The sequence below is a fragment of the Eleginops maclovinus genome, chromosome 1 (assembly GCF_036324505.1).
Source record: "Eleginops maclovinus isolate JMC-PN-2008 ecotype Puerto Natales chromosome 1, JC_Emac_rtc_rv5, whole genome shotgun sequence".
Classification (NCBI taxonomy): Eukaryota; Metazoa; Chordata; class Actinopteri; order Perciformes; family Eleginopidae; genus Eleginops; species Eleginops maclovinus.
Genome location: NC_086349.1, coordinates 5028452 through 5048631, shown reverse-complemented (window position 1 = coordinate 5048631; position 20180 = coordinate 5028452). Strand labels below are relative to the sequence as shown.

At 38.5% G+C, this 20180-nt stretch overlaps 1 protein-coding gene across 1 annotated transcript in view; it reads right to left on the bottom strand.

Annotated features, from left to right (window-relative positions):
* Positions 1 to 20180, bottom strand: part of LOC134871092 (kelch domain-containing protein 8B-like) — a 150701-nt gene that overhangs the window by 82647 nt on the left and 47874 nt on the right. The gene's annotated exons all lie outside the window — the stretch shown is intronic.

Below are 20180 nucleotides of genomic sequence, written 5' to 3'. Positions count from 1 at the left end.
TTTATCAGCAACAAAAACAAACAAATTATTCTCCATTATGAAGATGTGTTCTATGACAATGGTCCATTAGTGGAGGACAGCATGCTGTTAAGAATTCATTGGCTGCCAGCTTAATTTGCTTGGGGGAGGTCTGAGTCATTTGTCAGAAACAGAAGGTGTCTGAGAAGTCTTTGCCGGACTCAACATGATGCCGTACAAGATGTCTGTGCAGAAAAACTTTTTCTCATTGAATTAAAGCATGTCAAAACAGTTTGAGCTGCTCCTGTGTAATATCAAGCGGATTAAGGGCTGAGCAGTCCAATGGGGGACGCTGACAGACCATTGTTGAGCATCTCAAGAAGAAGAAGGAACCCTTAATCGTCCCACAGTGGGGAAATGTACTTTCTGCATTTGACCCATCCTAGTGTTAAGAGCAGTGGGCTGCCATTATGTACGGCACGTGGGGAGCAGTGTAGGGAACAGTGCCTTGCTCAGGGACACCTCAGTAGCACTTGGTCTTTCCAGGACTTAACTGGTGACATTCCGGTTCCCTAGCCAAGTCCCTATGGACTTTGCCACCACCACCCTGCGGCCAACCATAAGCTATAGTTTCCAGTGCGACAAGCCATAAAGGATACTATTAGGCTTTATTTGTAGCTTTTTGGCTGATGGAGCATTTTGAACTTGGTAGTAAAGGTTACTTGAAAGAGATATGTCAAGGGCAGGGTCAAAGATTTCACCCATTTCATCCACGTTTGATGCCTCTACCTAACCTTTCCTTTCAGAAAGACAACGTTTTCTAGGAATAGCATTTCTAGGCTCTGTAATAGCATGCTAGTCAGGGGGTCATTCCATCAGTTTCTATTTTCCAGACTGAAATGTCTTAACAGTTGCATCGCTGGCCTGGACATCTCTGTGAAGATAGTCATGGTGATCTGAGATCCTGAGGAGGTGGATGTTTATGCTTGTGTTAAATATCTCAACTATTGAATGTCGTGAAATTAGAAACTGACATTTATGTTCCTCAGAATATTCTTTTATATAGATTTGGTCCAAATGTAGTTTTGATGACCAAATACCTGAAAAGTAATCACATTTCCTATGTAAGTTGTACTTACACCTACAAGCTCTTAAAGCTCTGAAAAAAAGAGGTCTTTATGGCTGCAGATAATTGATAGAAACACAGATAGGTGTCCATGTAGCGAAATTGCTAACATCAAGTTAACTAAAGACAAATACCTGAAATAACTATTTATATCGTACAATAAAGCTAAACATTGTTACCAATATACTGTATGGTTACCAATAAACCTGCTGTAAAGGCTCTTGCTAACCCTTACCCTAGATCAGGGGTGTCCAAACTTTTTTCACCGAGGGCCACATACAGAAAAATATACGGAGAGCTGGGCCACTTATAGAGGTGAATATTGCCTCATAACTTAAGTTATAAGTTAGTAAAACAAATCAAATGTAGGTGAATAATGTGCAATACTTGAAAATGCTTTAGGCATAAAACACAATGCATCCCGTCTGTCTTTAGGGTTTCATTTATTTTGTTGGCAGCTCATTCCTTAAAACAGAAGCCTCAGATTATAATATATAATAATAAGAGTAAATGTGAAGGTTACATTTCAAACTTGTTATAGAAATAAGTTATTGGGCTTTTTTTTCATCAACTAAGATTTGTTAGAAAGTGTTTTACATTCTAAATGACTGAATTTATTTGAAATTGGGCTCATTAATATATTTTAACATATATATTTGAGAAGAACTATATTATATAGTATAAGTAGTATATTCCATTATACTCTTAGAATTTGCTGAGGGCTGATTCAAAATGGCCTGCGGGCCGTAGTTTGGACACCCCTGCCCCAGATCATCTTAACATCCAACATCAAAAACCCCAAGTGTGTTCTGATGATAGACTCAGTGAAAATCATAGGGGACAGAGAAAATATTTTCTCTTTACGTGTTGAGTGCGCTATTATTTATAGACCAAGGCATGTTATCAGACAGAGTGAGCTAGGAGACGTCATGCTCGTGAGAGGAAAAAAGCCATCCTTCTGGTGTCCTTGTGCATCCTTTTAAACCTTCCATATTTCAGAAGAGCAGACAACCTGTGAGATATGATCAAGAAAATAGATTGATTTCAAAGTGAAGGATGATAACATGGCACTTAAATCCTGTAATAAAGCCTGGAATGGATGTCATAAGAAGGAATGGTGGGTGAGCGCTGTCACATTATTGAGGTTGTCAAGAGGGCAGCTCCTGTCACTGATACTTCAGTCAGTTGGGCTCATCGTGCTAGTAGAAGTCTCAAATGAGAATGATTGCATCCCATAACCATTCCCTGTATTTTAGCAACAAATATAATCAATCATATGTCACTTTCCCAGAATTGTGACACTGCCTGTCAAAGAAGCTGCATTCTGTGTGACACTGAACAGGAAGAGCAGCTTTAGGGATTTCATTTCAAATCTGCCTTCCTTCATAAAAAACACGAGAAAACGATGTTGAATCTGAAGGCAGGCATAATAAATACTGTACAAACCAAAGCTTTTACAAGTTACCACAATGAGCTGACAGCAGTAGATAGGTGTTAAGTGTGGGCCTGTACACCTACATTTCTCTAAAAGGCTTGAATGTGTATCGATATGTGGGCTTACAATCTCTCAATAACCAACCACACTTGTTGAGAAAGGATTCAGACTCTGGAAAAAATAAATAAAAGAAACACCAGAAGCATCCAAACATCTAGCCAGTCTTCAAGTCAAATCAACATAAACTTAAAGAAAAATCACAAGGAATGTTCAGTATTTCCTTTATACAACAATCCCCATGAAAGGACTAGCAATGTGTTAGCTTGTGTCATACATTCTGACTTCATTACCCATCTGTGGCACCAAGCACATTAGCCCTTCTGAAGATATATTTCAAAACAGGTAAAAAATATAAAATGTTGTAGTTTCCACAAGTATCAGTGCACTGTAGTTTTAATCAAATGTCACTCGAACTGGACTAGAGGGCACATTGCTTGATTTACAATAAGCGCTATCAACCGTGAAGATACAAACTCAGAATAGCAAGAATTCTGTGAAAACGTTAGCCTTCAATAGAACAAACCATTCAAGTGCTTCTAATAAGCTTAACATTTCTAAGTGCTACATACAGAAAAGAGAAAGTTTAATCTGGTAGTTGTTTGGCCACGGTGCAGAGAGAAGAGGTGGGTTATCACTCAGCGACAGAAGATGTGTAGACTTTCTGCCCTCCTGAAATAAATGGGGAGCACTTTCCATCATGTTTGAGGCAAGAGGTGTGTTTTTGCAGAAGAATAATTAAGTTTATATGCCCAAAATTGTGTTTGTATGTACTATATACATGGGCATCGCTGGGTATATGTGTGTATGAAAGTATATAATTATTAAATCATCAATCTGTTTTTTCAACCCTTGAAGTATGAACTGTACTTAGTGAGGCAACTGGAGGTCATAATGAGAACATACAGTATCTTATTTCTCCCTGCATATCATTGCCTTATAATCAGCATTAACTTAGCTTTTATTTACACAATTTTAATTGTAATTACATTTTCTGTTACTTTGCTTTAACTATAGTTTAAAAACATAAGTTTGTATTCCAAGCAAAGTGCATCTGTTAATACCCTAAGTTGAATAATAAATGTAAAATAAAAATGTCCACTACTTGCTTTATTTGAAGATGAACTCGATACGATTCTAGCGTGTGTGCACAGTTATGTTAGTTTCCGTAAATATATCATGTGAGAATGTTGTGTTGACTTTGTACGCTTCTAGCTAATGTGTCAAACTTATACCTTTTACATTATATCACAACAACCATTAGAGCTAACAATATCTTAAATCATGTGTTGGAACAAAAGGGAGAAAAAAGTCGATATTTATTTGTTAGGAAAACACATTTTAGGAAATGCTGTTTTGTTGATAGACATTTTGTGAAGCGCACAATAAGATTTTGAAAGATTATACACTCAATTAAAACAAGTTTTCCAAAGTGAGGCTTTTTTCCCTTTTAGAATACCCTCTGTAATGGAAAAGAAAAACCCCATTACAGATGACAGAAGACTGCAGCTGTTAGAAAGATGAATATCCGGCAAAAGAGAACATGATGCATTACTGAACCCATCACTTCAATTATTCTCAATAACCAGAGATTGAAAGGAAATGATGGAGTAGCTGCTGATGAATAGTCCAAAGACCAGATCAAGCACAGAATCCTTCAATCCCACCTCATGTAGATCTATTGTTTGCGATTGTTTCAGATTAAGAAAGAGACAGGTCAACCATCAGGTAAAAGACATAAGCCATAGGGTAAAAAAATCTGTTCAGGCGTCCCATAGATCAAGAGATATTATCCTGATAGATAACTCAATACCAGCACTTCCCAAAGAGGTGTAACACACTTTCCTTTCTTCTCCTTCTGCACTCAAAGAAAAAAGACTTGTGTAAGCTCCTCCACAGGTAACCAGGGACATGATCCAGAATGACACACACACAACTCCTTTATCCTGTACTGTGGGTTTCCGTATTGATTTTGACCTTACATTCTGTATTCACCCTGAACCTTTTGATAGCTATTATAAGCATTGTAAGCACTTGACACTGAAAGCTAAAGACTTAAGTGATTAATGCATTCAAGTAGCTGTGTGGAAGATAAATAGCAGCAGTAGTGAGTTCTAGCAGACATTTCAGACATGGCTTAAGTGTATAATAGAAGAGGCCATATTGTGCATTTGTTAAGTTTCTATGAACAAAGGCAAGGCAAGGACTTCAAAACCTTTCTAAAAGCTGCTTTAATAGAGGCAAACTCTTATCTTCTTTTACAACCACTAGCATCTGCTTAAAAAAATTGCAATCATGATGATGAGAAGGTGAGAGTTTGTGTACTTTCAAATAAAGAACAAAAAGTAAAGGCGTCATTTGTGCGCACATTTATATATAAGTTGATATTTGATGACAAAACACATGTGTAATATTTAAAGTGATTGCACAGGGAAATCCTCATTATAGAGGCTACTTGATAAAACACATGCAAATGACAAAAAAACAACACATGCTTAGCTTTTATAAACTTGACGAAACACGAAAACATACATTTGAAACCTTAACAAACAGCGGTGCAAAAACAAAATGCTGCATTGATAAAATGGTGCAAATGGAGAGCATTGCAAGAAACTCAAAACACAACGGAAACCAGGAGACACTTACGGTAGTATTGATGCACACAGCTGGGACCAGAGGTGCAAAATGACATCAAGCCCCAAAGAAGCAAGCCAGACGTTGAAGCAATTTTCCAAGTGGGCAAAAGGTGGTACTAAAACTTTTGCATTCATCCTTGGCGCCATTGGGCCCAAAATACTTTTTACTATTGACTTACATTGGGAGAGACATCTCAAAATCAGTTTTTTGGGGGGGCTTAATCAACTGTACAACTTAGTGGCTAGCCATTATTGAAATCATTAGGTTTTAAAAGGTGCAAAATGTGCTAAAAGCCGAAACCTGACTTATTTTACCCCTCCAATAATTTGACTGACAGTCTGGATTTAAGGCGGGGCTTAAAAAAATGCAAATGCACACTCTCTTTTGGCCCAGATTTGGTTACTTTTGCTCTTTAAAGTAAGTCCATTTTTGACTTCATGCAGTGCCGTGCCTCCAACCCTGTAAGCAGCTCTCTTTATCCATCCATGGTTGACTTCCACGAAATTGATGTCCACTGAGTGTACAGACCAAAAGTAAAAAAGATTGGACTGGATTTTTCATATGCAATACAGGTGTTCATGAGTACGGTACAAAGCGCAATGTATAAATGATAATTCATTAATTATTAGTTCTTTCTTAAAGTGACAAAATATGTTTTTAAAAAAAGATAATGTAAAATATATACAAATAAATATTTATGATAAATTAGCTCTAACCATTATTGATTTCAAAAGTTATGATTTTTCAAGAGAATGGGCGTGGCTTATATTACAGAGAGCTATGTTTAGACCATGAGCTCAAAACACACAAATGAAACAGTACATGGTTGCAATCAGGCAGGCACACTTATGCCCATATTCAAGAGAATCCCACTGGTTTGCTACTCTGTCATTGCAGAAAGCTCCAGGATTTTACAGATCTCTAGAATTCATTCTGTCACACATGACTGGGGGCTGAAAAGCGAAGGAATTGCATTTATCCTTTGTTATCTCTGCTGTTATATGATTTAAACTGTCACCCTTCAAAAAATAACTGCTGGCAAAGCTCAAAAATTCCAACTGTGAAAAGCCCTAACCCTAACAGTTAGTACACACAATTAACAGAATTCCAGCAGTTTAAGTGAAAGGCAAACGGATAGATAAGTGCCTGATGCATCAGTGCCACTCATAAAAGCAGGCGTGAAAGCTGCTTAATGAACTCTGCAGCCTGTTGAACTGTGCTGCCATCCACACCATTTTGCTGTGAGTACATCTCTTCAATCCACAGTAAAACTGAATGACAGGAAGCGCAAACCAAACAAGTAATAATGTATTAAGCTCTTTCACTGTACAAACTGTTTTTGCTTGTCCACTTTTTAAGTGCTGCAGCTGATCGAAAAAAGGACATATCTGGTTTATGGCAGTTTGGTTGTTCTTGTTTCTATATCTTTTGCCATTGTTTCAACTTATTTTAACAAAGTTGCACTCACCATGGTAATTGCTTGATCTAGGAACAAGGCAATATCACTATAACCAAAGTCGATAATTGCAACAAAAGAAAACAGGTTGTAGACAAGCAAATAACTTAGCCGAATTGAATTGTAAGAACAGCTTCAAGAACAGACTAAGACAGCTAGACCGGAAACAACACTATGCACTACAAATGTTATTCCAATGAGTTTAAAATAACAATTCAACACTGACATTTTGAATATTTGTTTTTCAAGTTCTGATTTCCTCTAAATTCTAAGGGCACTCAAGATAGTGCAAAACTCTACCAAGGCCATATCATTTTTCATGATGTTATTGAAAGTGAAAGAAGTGATAGTACCGCCAAACATTGTAAGATTTAATGGGTTCTCACTTGGCTCAAGCTTCATCCTACCTTGGGCGGAGGTTATGAAGTGGGAGCAAAAAAACGTTATATCATATAGGGCTTGATTCCCAAAAGGTCTAGGTGTTAAGATATGTTTTACGAACTGTCTTTGTATTCAAGACATTGTTAGTGGCTAAAGTTGTCTTGAGAAACCCCAACACCTGCATGGGAAGGTGTTTTTGTTCATTTGTAGGTGAATACTTTTATCATGAACACGTTCTGAGGAGATTAGCATAATATTAGAATTAGACAACAAGAAACTACCACATAGAAGCATTAACGTAGTTATTTATGTACGGAATTGATGTCATTTTGCCACAAATATGCCAGTTTCCTGACGGTATGGTTTCAGCTTTCTCTCCTCGTTCTATTCACGCTGCACCTGTTGTTTGCCACTTGCTAATATATATAGTGGTTCTACTATAAAAAAAATACGACAGAATGACGTTCACAATGCATGATGTAAATATTCATGAAACTGCCACGGCTTAACTTTAGGTTTAATGTTTGCTTAAAAGTGCTGCCTGCCTGCAGCCGCAGCCAAATCATTCAAAGTCGCATTGTTAAACGGACTCCCAGCCAGAGACATAAATCATAAAAGCTGAGAGCTGTAGGCAGTTACTGCACACTGAGCTTTGTGTTAATAATGAATTATAGCAGGTATGACTTATTTCCTTGTGTTGTTCACTTGCACTTTGAGTATTCTTATGTGTATAAAATCTTACAGGTACTTCGATATGCAAAGTTAAAGAACATTTAACATTATGGCTTGCATCAAAGACCAGTGACATTTAAAAAAATACTTAATGGCCTACCTGTGCACTCTTAACTTAATTGGTTTATTGTCAGTGAAAAACAGGTCCCAGGTCTGTATCATGAGCGATTAATCAGACCAGTCTATTAAGATAAGATAAAATAAGTTAAGATGTACCTTTATTAATTCCTTTTGGGGAAATTTGAATATTTGAATATTAATAACGTGGACTGGTTGCATGTTAATCTCTTGGCTGGTTTAGTAGTAACAGGTTGCTCTGTAATGCCATAAAGTCTTTTAGTGAGACGATTGGAAGCTACTAATAAGTAATGAAGTTATGGCTTGAGTTAGAAAATGTGCCGATGCTTTGAGCTTAGTCTCTGAAGGGGGTCACTTTTAATTAAGTTGCCTGAACTTTTTAGGAGTGTTATTCACCTCATAGGTCAGGAAATAAAGCTTGTCATTGTGTTGTCTGTTGCTCTGCGTACCAATTATACTTTGCCATATGGATAATTGCAATCAGGATCATGAAATGGCAAATTGCACTCAGCTGTAAAATGTTATGCTCATGTTTGTGCTGTTTTTATGAAATCGGCCTTTGAGATTGGCACAATAGCGATAGAAAATGATCTGAAATGAAAGGCCGCAAACCTTTCTGTTAGATTTTGCCCAAGTCCTGCAGTTACCCAAAGTGTGTGGATATATCTAACTTGAACATGGCCTGTGTAGATGACATTTACAGTATCTGCTTCTTCTGGCAAATCCTTTTCCAGAAGAACTTCTGATAGACTCAGATGACTGATCAGCTGTCTCATCTGTCAACATCTTCCAGGATACTCCACTGGCTTAGTTAAATAATCTGATCCTGATTGATTAATGGACATTTCAGAGGTTGTAATTCTCGTCAACAGATGGCTGCTAAGGAGAGTAGACTGTTGCTAAGGAGGATAAAGGGCCTTTTTGCAGACATATCAATCCTCAGAAAGAAGTCCGGGCGATTTAATGTTAGCTATGGACATCAAACATTAGTCCTCTCAATCAGAACACAGAAGGGAATACATTTTGAATATCGATTTTTAAATTTGTGTAGATCATGGAACTTTGGATTCCTGATGACTAATTTCTCTCCAGTAAAGAAAAGAGAAACAGCGCAAGACCAAGACAGAGGTTTAAAGACACATCAGAGACATCAGCAGAAGAAGACTGACAGGATGTAAACACTAAATGGAACAACAGAAGAAGACTGACAGGAAGTAAACACTAACAGCAGCACCGTATGGGCTCTGGCATTGTTTTAGGCATAGATCATTTAAAATAAATTGTGAACAGACTTGGACCGTTACAGAAAACCTCTATCAGTGCTGCCGTCATTTTAAGTTACGTTGATGTTGCCGGAGTTCCAGGTGTTGGGACGCAGAGCAACAGACAATTATTTTGTTATCAGAAGCAACACAATAATTTAAAATCATTTTTAGTCAGTATTGTGGTCGTTTAATAGGCGGGATAATGGCAATGAGGTGCCTCCGTGATCAACCTGTCTACACTGTGTGTTTGCCTGGTCCAACTTCTCTTCATTCCCAGGTAACAGCAATTAACTTCTTGAGTACAATGGCGGAAATAAACGCGAGGGAAGATCTAACAGTCACAAGCATCTCTCTTCTTTCCCAGCAGCCTCCACGCTGTTCAGTTATCTGTTAGCACATGGTGCAGTAAGAGGCAGATTGAGTCTCATAGGACATCTTACATCACAGTCCTCATTAGAGCTAAGATTTCCCTCTGTCCCCCTCCCCCCTTTTCTCTCTCTGGTGCTGACAGACACCCACTCCTACCCAGCTGGAGATACACCAGTCACACATCTCACACACATGCAGCAGAAGTGGAAGAATAGGCTGCAATCAATAATAAATCTAGCTAACGCATGCACCGCAGCTGCAATCAAGCTCCTTTTGCATGAACCATGAACTGTTCATATGGGAAGAACGAACAGATTGTGAAAAAAAAAGAGTTTACTAACAGCCGTAGACAAAAAAAATCTACATTCATACATCACCCCACGTTCCAAATTATTATGTAAATGATATTTTTCTCAGATTTTCCAAAAAATAGTCGATGCAAATGACAGTCAGTATCATTTTCAACCGTGTCAAGTCATCAACCATTAGAGTATAATTCGAAGTTTATTGAACAAACCTCCCAATGAAAACAGTATTTTTCAAAAATAAAAAACTCAAAATGCACTGTTCCAAATTGTTATTCACAACAGAGTTTCAAAAGATGTTATAGGTTGTAAAGAACTAAAACTCGTCATTTGTTGAATTTGCAGCGTTAGGAGGTCATATTTACTGAAATCAAAAGCTATGTCAATTACAAACATTTTAACAGGCCAAGTTAAATGTTAACATAGGACCCCTTCTTTGATATCACCTTCACAATTCTTGCATCCATTGAACTTGTGAGTTTTTGGAGAGTTTCTGGTTGAATTTCTGTGCAGGATGTCCGAATAGACGCCCAGAGCTGCTGTGTTGATGCGAAGTGCCTCCCAGCCTCATAGATCTTTTGCTTGAGGATGCTCAAAAGGTTTTCAATAAGGTTGAGGTCAGGGAAAGATGGGGGCCACACCATGAGTTTCTCTCCTTTTATGCCCATAGCAGCCAATGACACAGAGGTACTCTTTGCAGCTTGAGATGACGCATTGTCATGCATGAAGATGATTTTACTACGGAAGGCACGGTTCTTCTTTTTGTACCATGGAAGAAAGTGGTCAGTCAGAAACTCTATATACTTTGCCAAGGTCATTTTCACACCTTCAGGGACCCTAAAGGGGCCTATCAGCTCTGTCCCCATGATTCCGACCCAAAACATGACTCCGCCACTTCCTTGCTGACATCGCAGCCTTGTTGGGACATGGTGGCCATCCACCAATCATCCACTACTCCATCCATCTGGACCACCCAGGGTTGCATGGCACTCATCAGTAAACAAGACTTTGAAAGTTAGTCTTCATGTATTTCTGAGCCCACTGCAACCGTTTCTGCTTGTGAGCATTGTTTAGGGGTGGCCGAATAGTAGGTTTATGCACAATTGCAAACCTCTGCAGGATCCTACACCTTGAGGTTTGCGGGACTCCACGGGCTGCTCTCCTAATCCGATGAATTTGTCTGGCAGAAACCTTCCTTATTATGCCTTTATCTGAACAAACCCGTCTCTGCTCTGAATCAGCCACAAATCTCCTCACAGTACGATGATCACGCTTAAGTTTTCGTGAAATATCTAATGTTTTCATACCTTGTCCTGGTATTGCACTGGTATTTGAAACTTTTCGGCAGCAGAGAGATCCTTTTTTCTTTCCCATATTGCTTGAAACCTGTGACCTGCTTAATAATGTGGAACATCCTTCTTATGTAGTTTTCCTTTGATTGGGCTCACCTGGCAAACTAATTATCACAGGTGTCTGAGATTGATTTCATTGATCCAAAGAGCCCTGAGACACAATACCATCAATGAGTTCAATTGAAAAACTAAAAATTAAATGTTTATGACACTTAAATCCAATTTGCATAATCATTTGGAACGCGTTGCATAAAAAAAGACTGCATTTCATTAGACATTCTTTGACAAATGCAATCATATAAATGTATGGAACACTTTAATATAACCTTGGTTTTTAAATAGCTGCTTGAAAGGCTTGTGGGATGCAAATAACTACTCAACTCAGATACTTATATAAAGCTCTACTTACAAATACTCTTTATAAGAAACATGAATTGCATGTATTTCAATATATAACCAATAGATAAAAAGCTTACATGAAAAGGGTCCTCTTTATTCCAGGCTGTTTGCTTAAACAGTTCATTACCAAACCCATGAGAAGCCAAACCTTCACTAAAGAGACCACTGTTTGTTTCCTGTGTGAAACCACACTGGATTTATTCGTCTCATAAATTCAGCAGCTATTTTGCCCAATCCACAATATTTTCCGAAGTGAAATTGTCCAAACCCAACCAAGATGTTATCTATGAAAACCAAGGTTGACAGTACTGCTCTGGGATTGCTGTTGTGTTCCTATGAAGAAAGCTGTGCCGCCCGACAAGGCAGAAGCACTACCCTCAAAGTTACACTCCGAAAATGCCACAAAGTACAATGGTGAAAGTTCAAATAATTTAAATGTTGTCCTTGTTTATCGCTCACATTTTGACGCGAATCCAATCTGTTTGTTGTGGTGCAAGCTAGCATAGAATGTAACCATAGAAATACATCTTAACTGGCTGTGTTTACCACAAGGCTCTGCAGAACTCGCATACAATGTAAATGCTACATAACCATTCTTCTGCACTGCACCTGTTGTACTTTTACATTATGCCAGAGTACTTTTCCTTCTGAATCTTCAGCTAGTAACTGTTCTCCAAGTCCAACAGCAAATAACCAACATAACTTTTAGCCGGGGAAAAGAAACGATGCTCCTGATAAGATAACCATGTGTGAATTTCATGTGATCAGCAGTCAACATGACAAATTCATAACACTTTGCTGTCCGAAGAATACTATCGGACGATACATTGGTGCAATGGTACTATATGATGTACAATATAATTATACATTAGTTCCAAATTGAGTGTAATGACTAGCACTGGCATGTCAAAAAAAAACATCCAGGTAATCAAGCTGTGAATTTTGACTTTGTATACACATTTTCTACATGCCTGCATCGTGACCAGGAAATGTTTCTCTCCTCCTAGAAGCTTGTTGCAGCCTGCACAGGTGCACCAGCCTATAAATAAACATTATTTCTCTCCCTGTTTGATTTATTCCCTTCTACTTCCAGTCTCATCTCAAAGGATTATCATTTATATTTGATCGGATTGTACAGCTCTAAGAAGTATGGAAAGTCATTGTTCCTTTTCAAAGCACGCATACCTCCACGTTTCTCTGAGTCGCGCCTCCAGCTTGATGTGGAACCCAGAGGGGAGAGGAAAAAAGAGGAAGGAGAGATAGCACTAAGCGTATATGACAGGTTTATTCCATCTGTATGCTGGCCTACATTTCATGGCAGGCAGCTCTGTGTTTTTCCCGCACCAACACCCCAAAGGCCTTATTAATATTTAATGCAAATCTGTGATCAGTTAAATACAAACATGCAATCCCACGCTGAGTTCCCTGACAGATTATAAATGGATGTAGAGAAGAGCTAGTGAAGGTAATATTAATCAATACAAGCACCTGGTGCTCTGGGATCATGATGTCTGTGCACTTTGGTATAAATGGAAGGTTTTAAATTCCTCAAGGAATACTCCAAAGAAGTAGTAAAGTAAAAAAGTAAACATAATACACATTTTGTAAATGTATTTCTTTTGAATGTCTGTATTTACTTTGTCAAAATGTAATGCTTTTTGATACCGAACACATGTATTTTATATCTTTTGTTTTTGTCTATTTTTGTCTCGTACAGATTGTTTTTATATGTATTTGCATGCCTTTTATTGTATTGCACAAGAATAGCTGTACACAAACAGAAAAAAATGTTGATATGCTAAAAGATCAATCGTAACGTCTTTCTAAAATGATATAATAATAATAATAAATAATAAGTTTTGACAAACATAGCTCACACAACTGGCATTGCCACGCATTCAAATCATATATTTATTTTGTATTAATTTAACAAAGCAAAAAAATAAATGATTACTTGCCCAATTGAAATACATTTCTAAAGACCTCTGTCCGCTTGTTACCTTCGATGGTTTACCTAACACTAGCTCAACAAATCTAGTTTTCCAATCAGCCGATTTAATTTGCTCCAAACCAGTTGACGGAATTGCACCTAGTTTGCTTTTCTTGTTCAACTTATCAAGATTTCCCTAAAAATATAGTTTACACTTAAATAGAAACACGACTTACGTTAACCTTAATATTCCATTTACTACTGACCGCAATAGACAAAGTGTATAATCTTACTTTATTACATTGTCTGTCTGTTTCGTAAGGTATTTTAAGTCTACCATAAACACTGTGTGTGTTTTAATGTGCATCCTTGACTACTTCACCCACTGAGTCTGGCATTGAAGTTGGTCGTCAGCACACTGCAGAGGCAGACCATTACCATATGCAGGTAGAGATATGAGAGAGTTTCCAGGGATCAGAGTTTGCTGCTTTCATATTTCGCTGCAAACAAGTAGGCTCATTAATGCACATATGACAGCAGTGACTTCATTATATAACTCTCTCTCTCTGGTCTGAACGTGTGGAGGGATGGGGAGGAACAAAAGAGACAGCAACAAATAAAGACAGAAAAACAATGAGATTCAGGGTCAACCCCTTCTGGCTGCACACCCACACACATTCAGCACCCACGCAGATAATCCCGAAAACTGACAAAACCAACAATACAGCTTGTCGATTTCATTCCTTTCTTCTCAGATCGACCTCAGACGTATTCTTCTCATTCCCATGGAGAAAAAGCACAGCTGATCATGCTCTCTACTACAGCATAATGCCTATATTTCCGTTGTCTCCCACGAAGACCTGCAGATGCTGTAAGCCAATTACAAGCTTCGCCGGCTCCCAGACTTTTCCATTTAAAAGTGTGTTCTAAAACCAGCGGGACGAATAGGGAAGATTGGTGCTGCTCATTTCCTGTGGCTGCAGCAGTGGCAACAGTTTTTGTTTATGACGGAGATCTGGTAAAACAATATGCTTTCTCATATGGGAAAACCCTTTATGTGTGATGGATTGTTTTGTGTGCTGAACTTTGTTTTTAGCAACCCCACATACAGAAAAAAATGTCAACATTCTTCTTCGGGTTGTAAATTGTAGCATTACAGTAAATGCCATTTCTCAGGATTATATGGTAAATCATTTACAATACTGGATCCAAGCTGTTTGGCTCATCTAATCAAATATTATTGGAAAGGGAGGAGTTTAATCTCTTGGTGAATATGATAAATGTCTGAAAAATGAGAAAAATTGTGGTAAAAATTTAGAGTAACTTAGGGGAAATGGCAGGTTTGTGCAGGAGGTCCCGTGATGGACTAGTGACAATTGTTTTGATCAAATATAGGACATATTATGCTAATTTTCAGGATCATATTTGTAATTAGTGTCTCTACTGTGACTACTGTATGTCTCCATGGTTTCAATGTTCAAAAAGCTCTTTATTTTTCTCATACTGCCTGTGCTGCAGCAGCTGTTTTCACCCTCTGTCTGAAACCAGAGCCCAGTCTGCTCTGATTGGTTAGCTGGCCAGTTCTAATGTGATTTGTCGACCATTTAGAGATGTCTCGCACTTTAGTCACGTATCACGTACAATGTGTTAGAGCACTAGCCAATAGAAGTGTAAGTGTTACACAGTGATGTCACTATGTTACAGAAGTAAACAAAGTCACATGGAGGCGTTTCAGGCAGCAGGGGAGTGTTTGGAGAGAAACTCCCTCTGGGGGGAACTTTGGGATTTTAGCCTTTGCAGACCATTTACATGCACCTACAGTATAACACTATGCAGGGAAGGGAAAATCTAAAAAAGCATATGACGGCCCCTTAAATCCACATTCTTATATCTACTTAACATGGAATCTCGACAAAATTGATACCAAAAATACTCTAGGTACTAACCCACATACGCAAGATGACTTGAGTAGAGCCGCACAGAACCATGCGGTGTAAGGCGGCACTCCTCTCATGTTGATTCCCAAGGCTGAGACACATGCAATTGAACGAGGGGCCTTTGAATAGAGGCATGCTTGTCACACAACAACAACAACCTGTACACTTGGCAGCAGAAGCACATCCAGATATATTTTCAAACCACAGAGGGTATTGTTGCTCCATGTGAGTTCAGGCATGCTCTTGTGTAAGGGTGTTTGTTTATTCATGTGTGTGTGTGTGTGTGTGTGTGTGTGTGTGTGTGTGTGTGTGTGTGTGTGTGTGTGTGTGTGTGTGTGTGTGTGTGTGTATGTGTGCTTTTCTCTTTATGTACGTGATCTCCATGTGTTTGTGTTTGAGTTTCCTCCGGTGTGTCAGTGTTGAGTCTATATACGCAGCCAGAACACCACAGTTGTTTATCTTCATATCCTCTCTAGCTGTGGTTTAAACAAATGCTGTAATGATCCCATAAGTGCGTACATTTAGTTAGTTTGTATTAAAGTAAATTACAACAAACTCTTGTGTGAATTGCATACTGTAAGGGGTAGAAGGCTATACTGTAGAATATCAAATAGCTGTAACCTATTTTAACCGTCTTTACAATAGTTATGTGAATGGCACACTATAGGAAGTGCAGGTTCATGTGTTTATGAAGAGGTACACACCTGTCTTCTGATGTGTGTGTGTGTGTGTGTGTGTGTGTGTGTGTGTGTGTGTGTGTGTGTGTGTGTGTGTGTGTGTGTGTGTGTGTGTGTGTGTGTGTGTGTGTGTGTGTGTGTGTGTGTGTGTGTGTGTATGTGTATGTGTGTGTGTGTGTGTGTGTGTGTGTGTGTGTGTGTGTGTGTGTGTGTGTGTGTGTGTGTGTGTGTGTGTGTGTGTGTGTGTGTGTGTGTGTGTGTGGGTGTGTTTGAGCATGTGTCAAACTAAACGTGTGATTTGTGTCAAAGTTTTCTAGAAAAAGTAGGAGGAGGAGAGACGGTGTTCAAGCAAGCAGCAACTTTGTTGTTCACACCCACACACACTTTTTAGGGGTTCAGTAGGAGAACATTATGCGTACACTGGCTCAATGAAAAGCTGAGCAGCCAAAGGCAACGCACTGAACTGTATGATCAATACTGACATGCGGTGTGAGACCCAAGGAGAGAGACACACACACAGATCAAGGCAAAGAGAGAGGAAAGGGTGATGAGGAGGGAGCGGAACAGTGATGGGTGAGAAACAGGAAAGGCAGCGGAGAGAAACTGAAGCTAGAACGATAGGTATAAAAGAGGTGATGTGATAGAAATGGAAGCACTGAAACCTTTTGAATCCCTGGGCGGAACAAAATGTTCCTAGCAGTGCCACACCTGACTGTAAAACATTTTTCACATTCACCCTACATGGCCAAGGACGATATATAGGATCATTTGATATAGTCTTCAGTAATAATGGGTCCTTGATAGATCATATATGCATGGCTTCCATACTATACTGTTAGTATATGTGTACATTAATGGATCACTGAATAAGCCAAACAAGCCAGAGACTCTCTTTGTAGTGCCTGTTAAAAATTGTTTCGTAAAAGTCAAAAGAATTTCCACAGAAACAATAAAAATCACAAAGATATTCAAAACGACAAAAATGACTCAAAGTGGCCACAACGACACAAACCAACTACAAAGAGCTGACAATAAATTGACTAAAAAGGACCACAAAGAGTCTCAGAACAGCTCCAAAAAAACTCAAAAAGACAAAATAGACACTAGAAACAACTACGCTACGTAAAAATAATCAAATTGTCACTCAAAGAAAAACAAAACCACCTAATACAACTACAAAGGGCTGGCCATAAAAAAGATGCGCAACAGCTACAAAGAGACACAGAATTACATTATAAAAAATAAGCAAACTGGTCACAAACGTACCACAAATGAACACAAAACTACTACATATCGATGCAAAGTGACCATAAAAAGACTTTTAAAAAAATCAAAACAGCTTTAACGAGACAGAAACTGGCAACAAAGCGACCCAAAATGACCAGAATAGTATTCGAAACAACTACAAAAATACTCAAAATTACAAAGAGTGGACCATAAAGAGGCTCCAAACTAAAACAATGAGCAAACCTAGCACAGAGAGATTTAAAACAGCAACAAAGAGACTTGAAACAATTACAACTAGATCCATGCTGAACACAAATTGACTCAAAACTAAGAGCTGATGATAAAGAGACTCAAAACAACTACAAAGAGACCACAAAATGTTAACCAAGATCAAATCAAAAGTGAATTAGCACCCATCCTTAAAAAAAAGTCTAATTGTATTAGAGCTTTTTTACTTTAGCTTAACTTTCTTCTGCAGGAGAGTAATGTTATTAGTATAATAAAATAGTTAGGTAAATACCTATGCTGCTTTGCCTTTGCACAGTTTTCTTCTTTTTCCTAGAGGTGGTTATGATGATGGAGTAAATCGGCTTAGAGAAAATGTTAGAAATAGAGAATGTTAGATCAATAAATAATAGCCTGAATTACTCAGCTCTTATCCCCTCAAATAATAAGCATTTGTCTGTGAGAAGACCCCAATGGAGACAACGATTCACATTTAACTTCTATCTTGAGAGAAATTATTTGAATATTTGAATAAATTATGTGTGACATTCACTGACTGCTTTTCAATTGTGGATGAAAGTACAATCAATTAATAGAGGAAAGTCCATACGTATTTGTACAGTGCCCATTGCCAACAGTATTTTTGCTTTTTTCGATGAAAAATAAAAACAATATAGTTCATTTTTCTCATATCATGGCCACCATTCATCTTGAAACACTAATATGAAAAAAAATATTAAGAACGTTGTTGTATAGCAAACGCTATATTTACACACTAAAAGTGTTAGATTTCTGTTACAAGTGGCTAAGGTTAGAAGAATAGGCCAATAAGAAGATGGCAGATGATTTGGTGTCCAAGCAAAAAGGCAGTTTGGCTTATTTCGGAATAAATAAGGTCATATATAATGGCTGTCTGATGCAGATGACAGCATTGGGAGGAAACACATCTCATTCAAGGGAACCCCGGCTTTAACACGGCAACCAGAGCTGAAAGTCGCTATTCTAAGAAATAAATGACCTTGCAGTGAAAGCTCCACCGGAGATTCTAACACACACGTTAGACGATAGAATACTAGGTTATCGCTCTACAGCTATGACAAATATATTTTCTTGTACACTGCGAGTTGTCCTACTTCCTAGAAGACCAGCATGCACCTGTTCCTTTTAACCTCACGTAGCATCCTTGCCTCCCTTCTCTCCCGCCGTTTTCTTATTCTTCCGTCACGTTTGAAACATTTTAAAAATGTTGAAGCATACCATTTAAACAATTTCCGAACAAGAATTATCGTATAACTAGCAGAAAAAGGACACCACTTTATTCCAACCATAAAAACAAGATATTTATTCCAGAATACATTTGGACAAGCTGACTTATGCAAAAACAACCCGACTGGTCTTAAATGTTTCCAAATGAATTCATTAAAAATAAGTGTAGATATGCAGTTTTATCAAGTCAGTGATGCAGGAAAATGTAAAATCCCTTCCTTCCTGCTTCATTTCTCCTCACTCTCTCTTCCATCGACTTCATATCTTCCCTCCACATACAGCCCACTCCCATCGTCATCTGGTCATCTCAGTGCCCTCCTTTATTCCTCTTCCTGTGTTCTTTCACTTTCCCCCTCTGAGCCCTGCTCCTCACCTCCTTACTCACGCGAGTACCTCAACTTATCTCCCAAAGGACACTGGCGATGCAGTAATACATAGCACACACACAAAAATGATTTACTTATTTAGAGACAATTACTTTTAAATGTAAGACTGCACCATTAGGTAAATTAGGCGGGATAATGTGCAGCTTTGTATCTGGATCCTGATCAACACGTCGCTGTTCTTTTTCCATTAATGACCGCGTCGCTGCACATTATCCCTTACATACATTTTTTTTTTAAAAAGGCACCAAGAAAAAATATTCCAGTGTTACTAGGGAAAAGGAATCATCCACATACCACCCCTTATCATTTTCTGTCCGGTGTTCATGCATCCTTCCATATCTCCACCAAACAGCTTGTACTGTGTGTGTTTTTAATGCCCTTGCATGTTCTGGTTCTGTGTTCTATATGTGAAACATGTGGGAGGTTTGACTTCTTGATTATCCGTTTCCTAAGTCTTTCTTGTTTGTGTCATATTTCCCCCTCATTTTTTTCCCTGCTTGCTGTCAGAGTTGGCAAGGTGTTCTGCAGCTTTGCTTTTCACCTTAAATCTTTCAGGAAATTTGCAATTCAGATGAGAGGAGAAGAGAGGTAGGGGGAACACCTGATACCTCGATAGCTGCTGATGAATATTTTGCAGCATTGCATTAACCATAAGCCCCTTTGGCGCCAAGACGGAAGGTAACTGATGGATCGGTGTTGAAAGTGCAGGTGAAATAGAGCAGGTTCAGGAGGTCAACTGGTTCAATCTCGAGAACAAGTAGTGTCTAAATTTGGCTGTATAGAGAATGATGGATGACATCCTCAAACAGACTTCTGAAAACAATTGAGCACTGATTTCCTGATGAACACAAACTGAAACGTGCCCTCGTGAACACATGTATACATCATTAAGACTCAATGGTTTAAAGAGTTCCACCTGAGTGATCCCTCAAAGATGTACTGTAGAGGCTATCTTCTTGATGAATGTCCCAGTAATGATCAC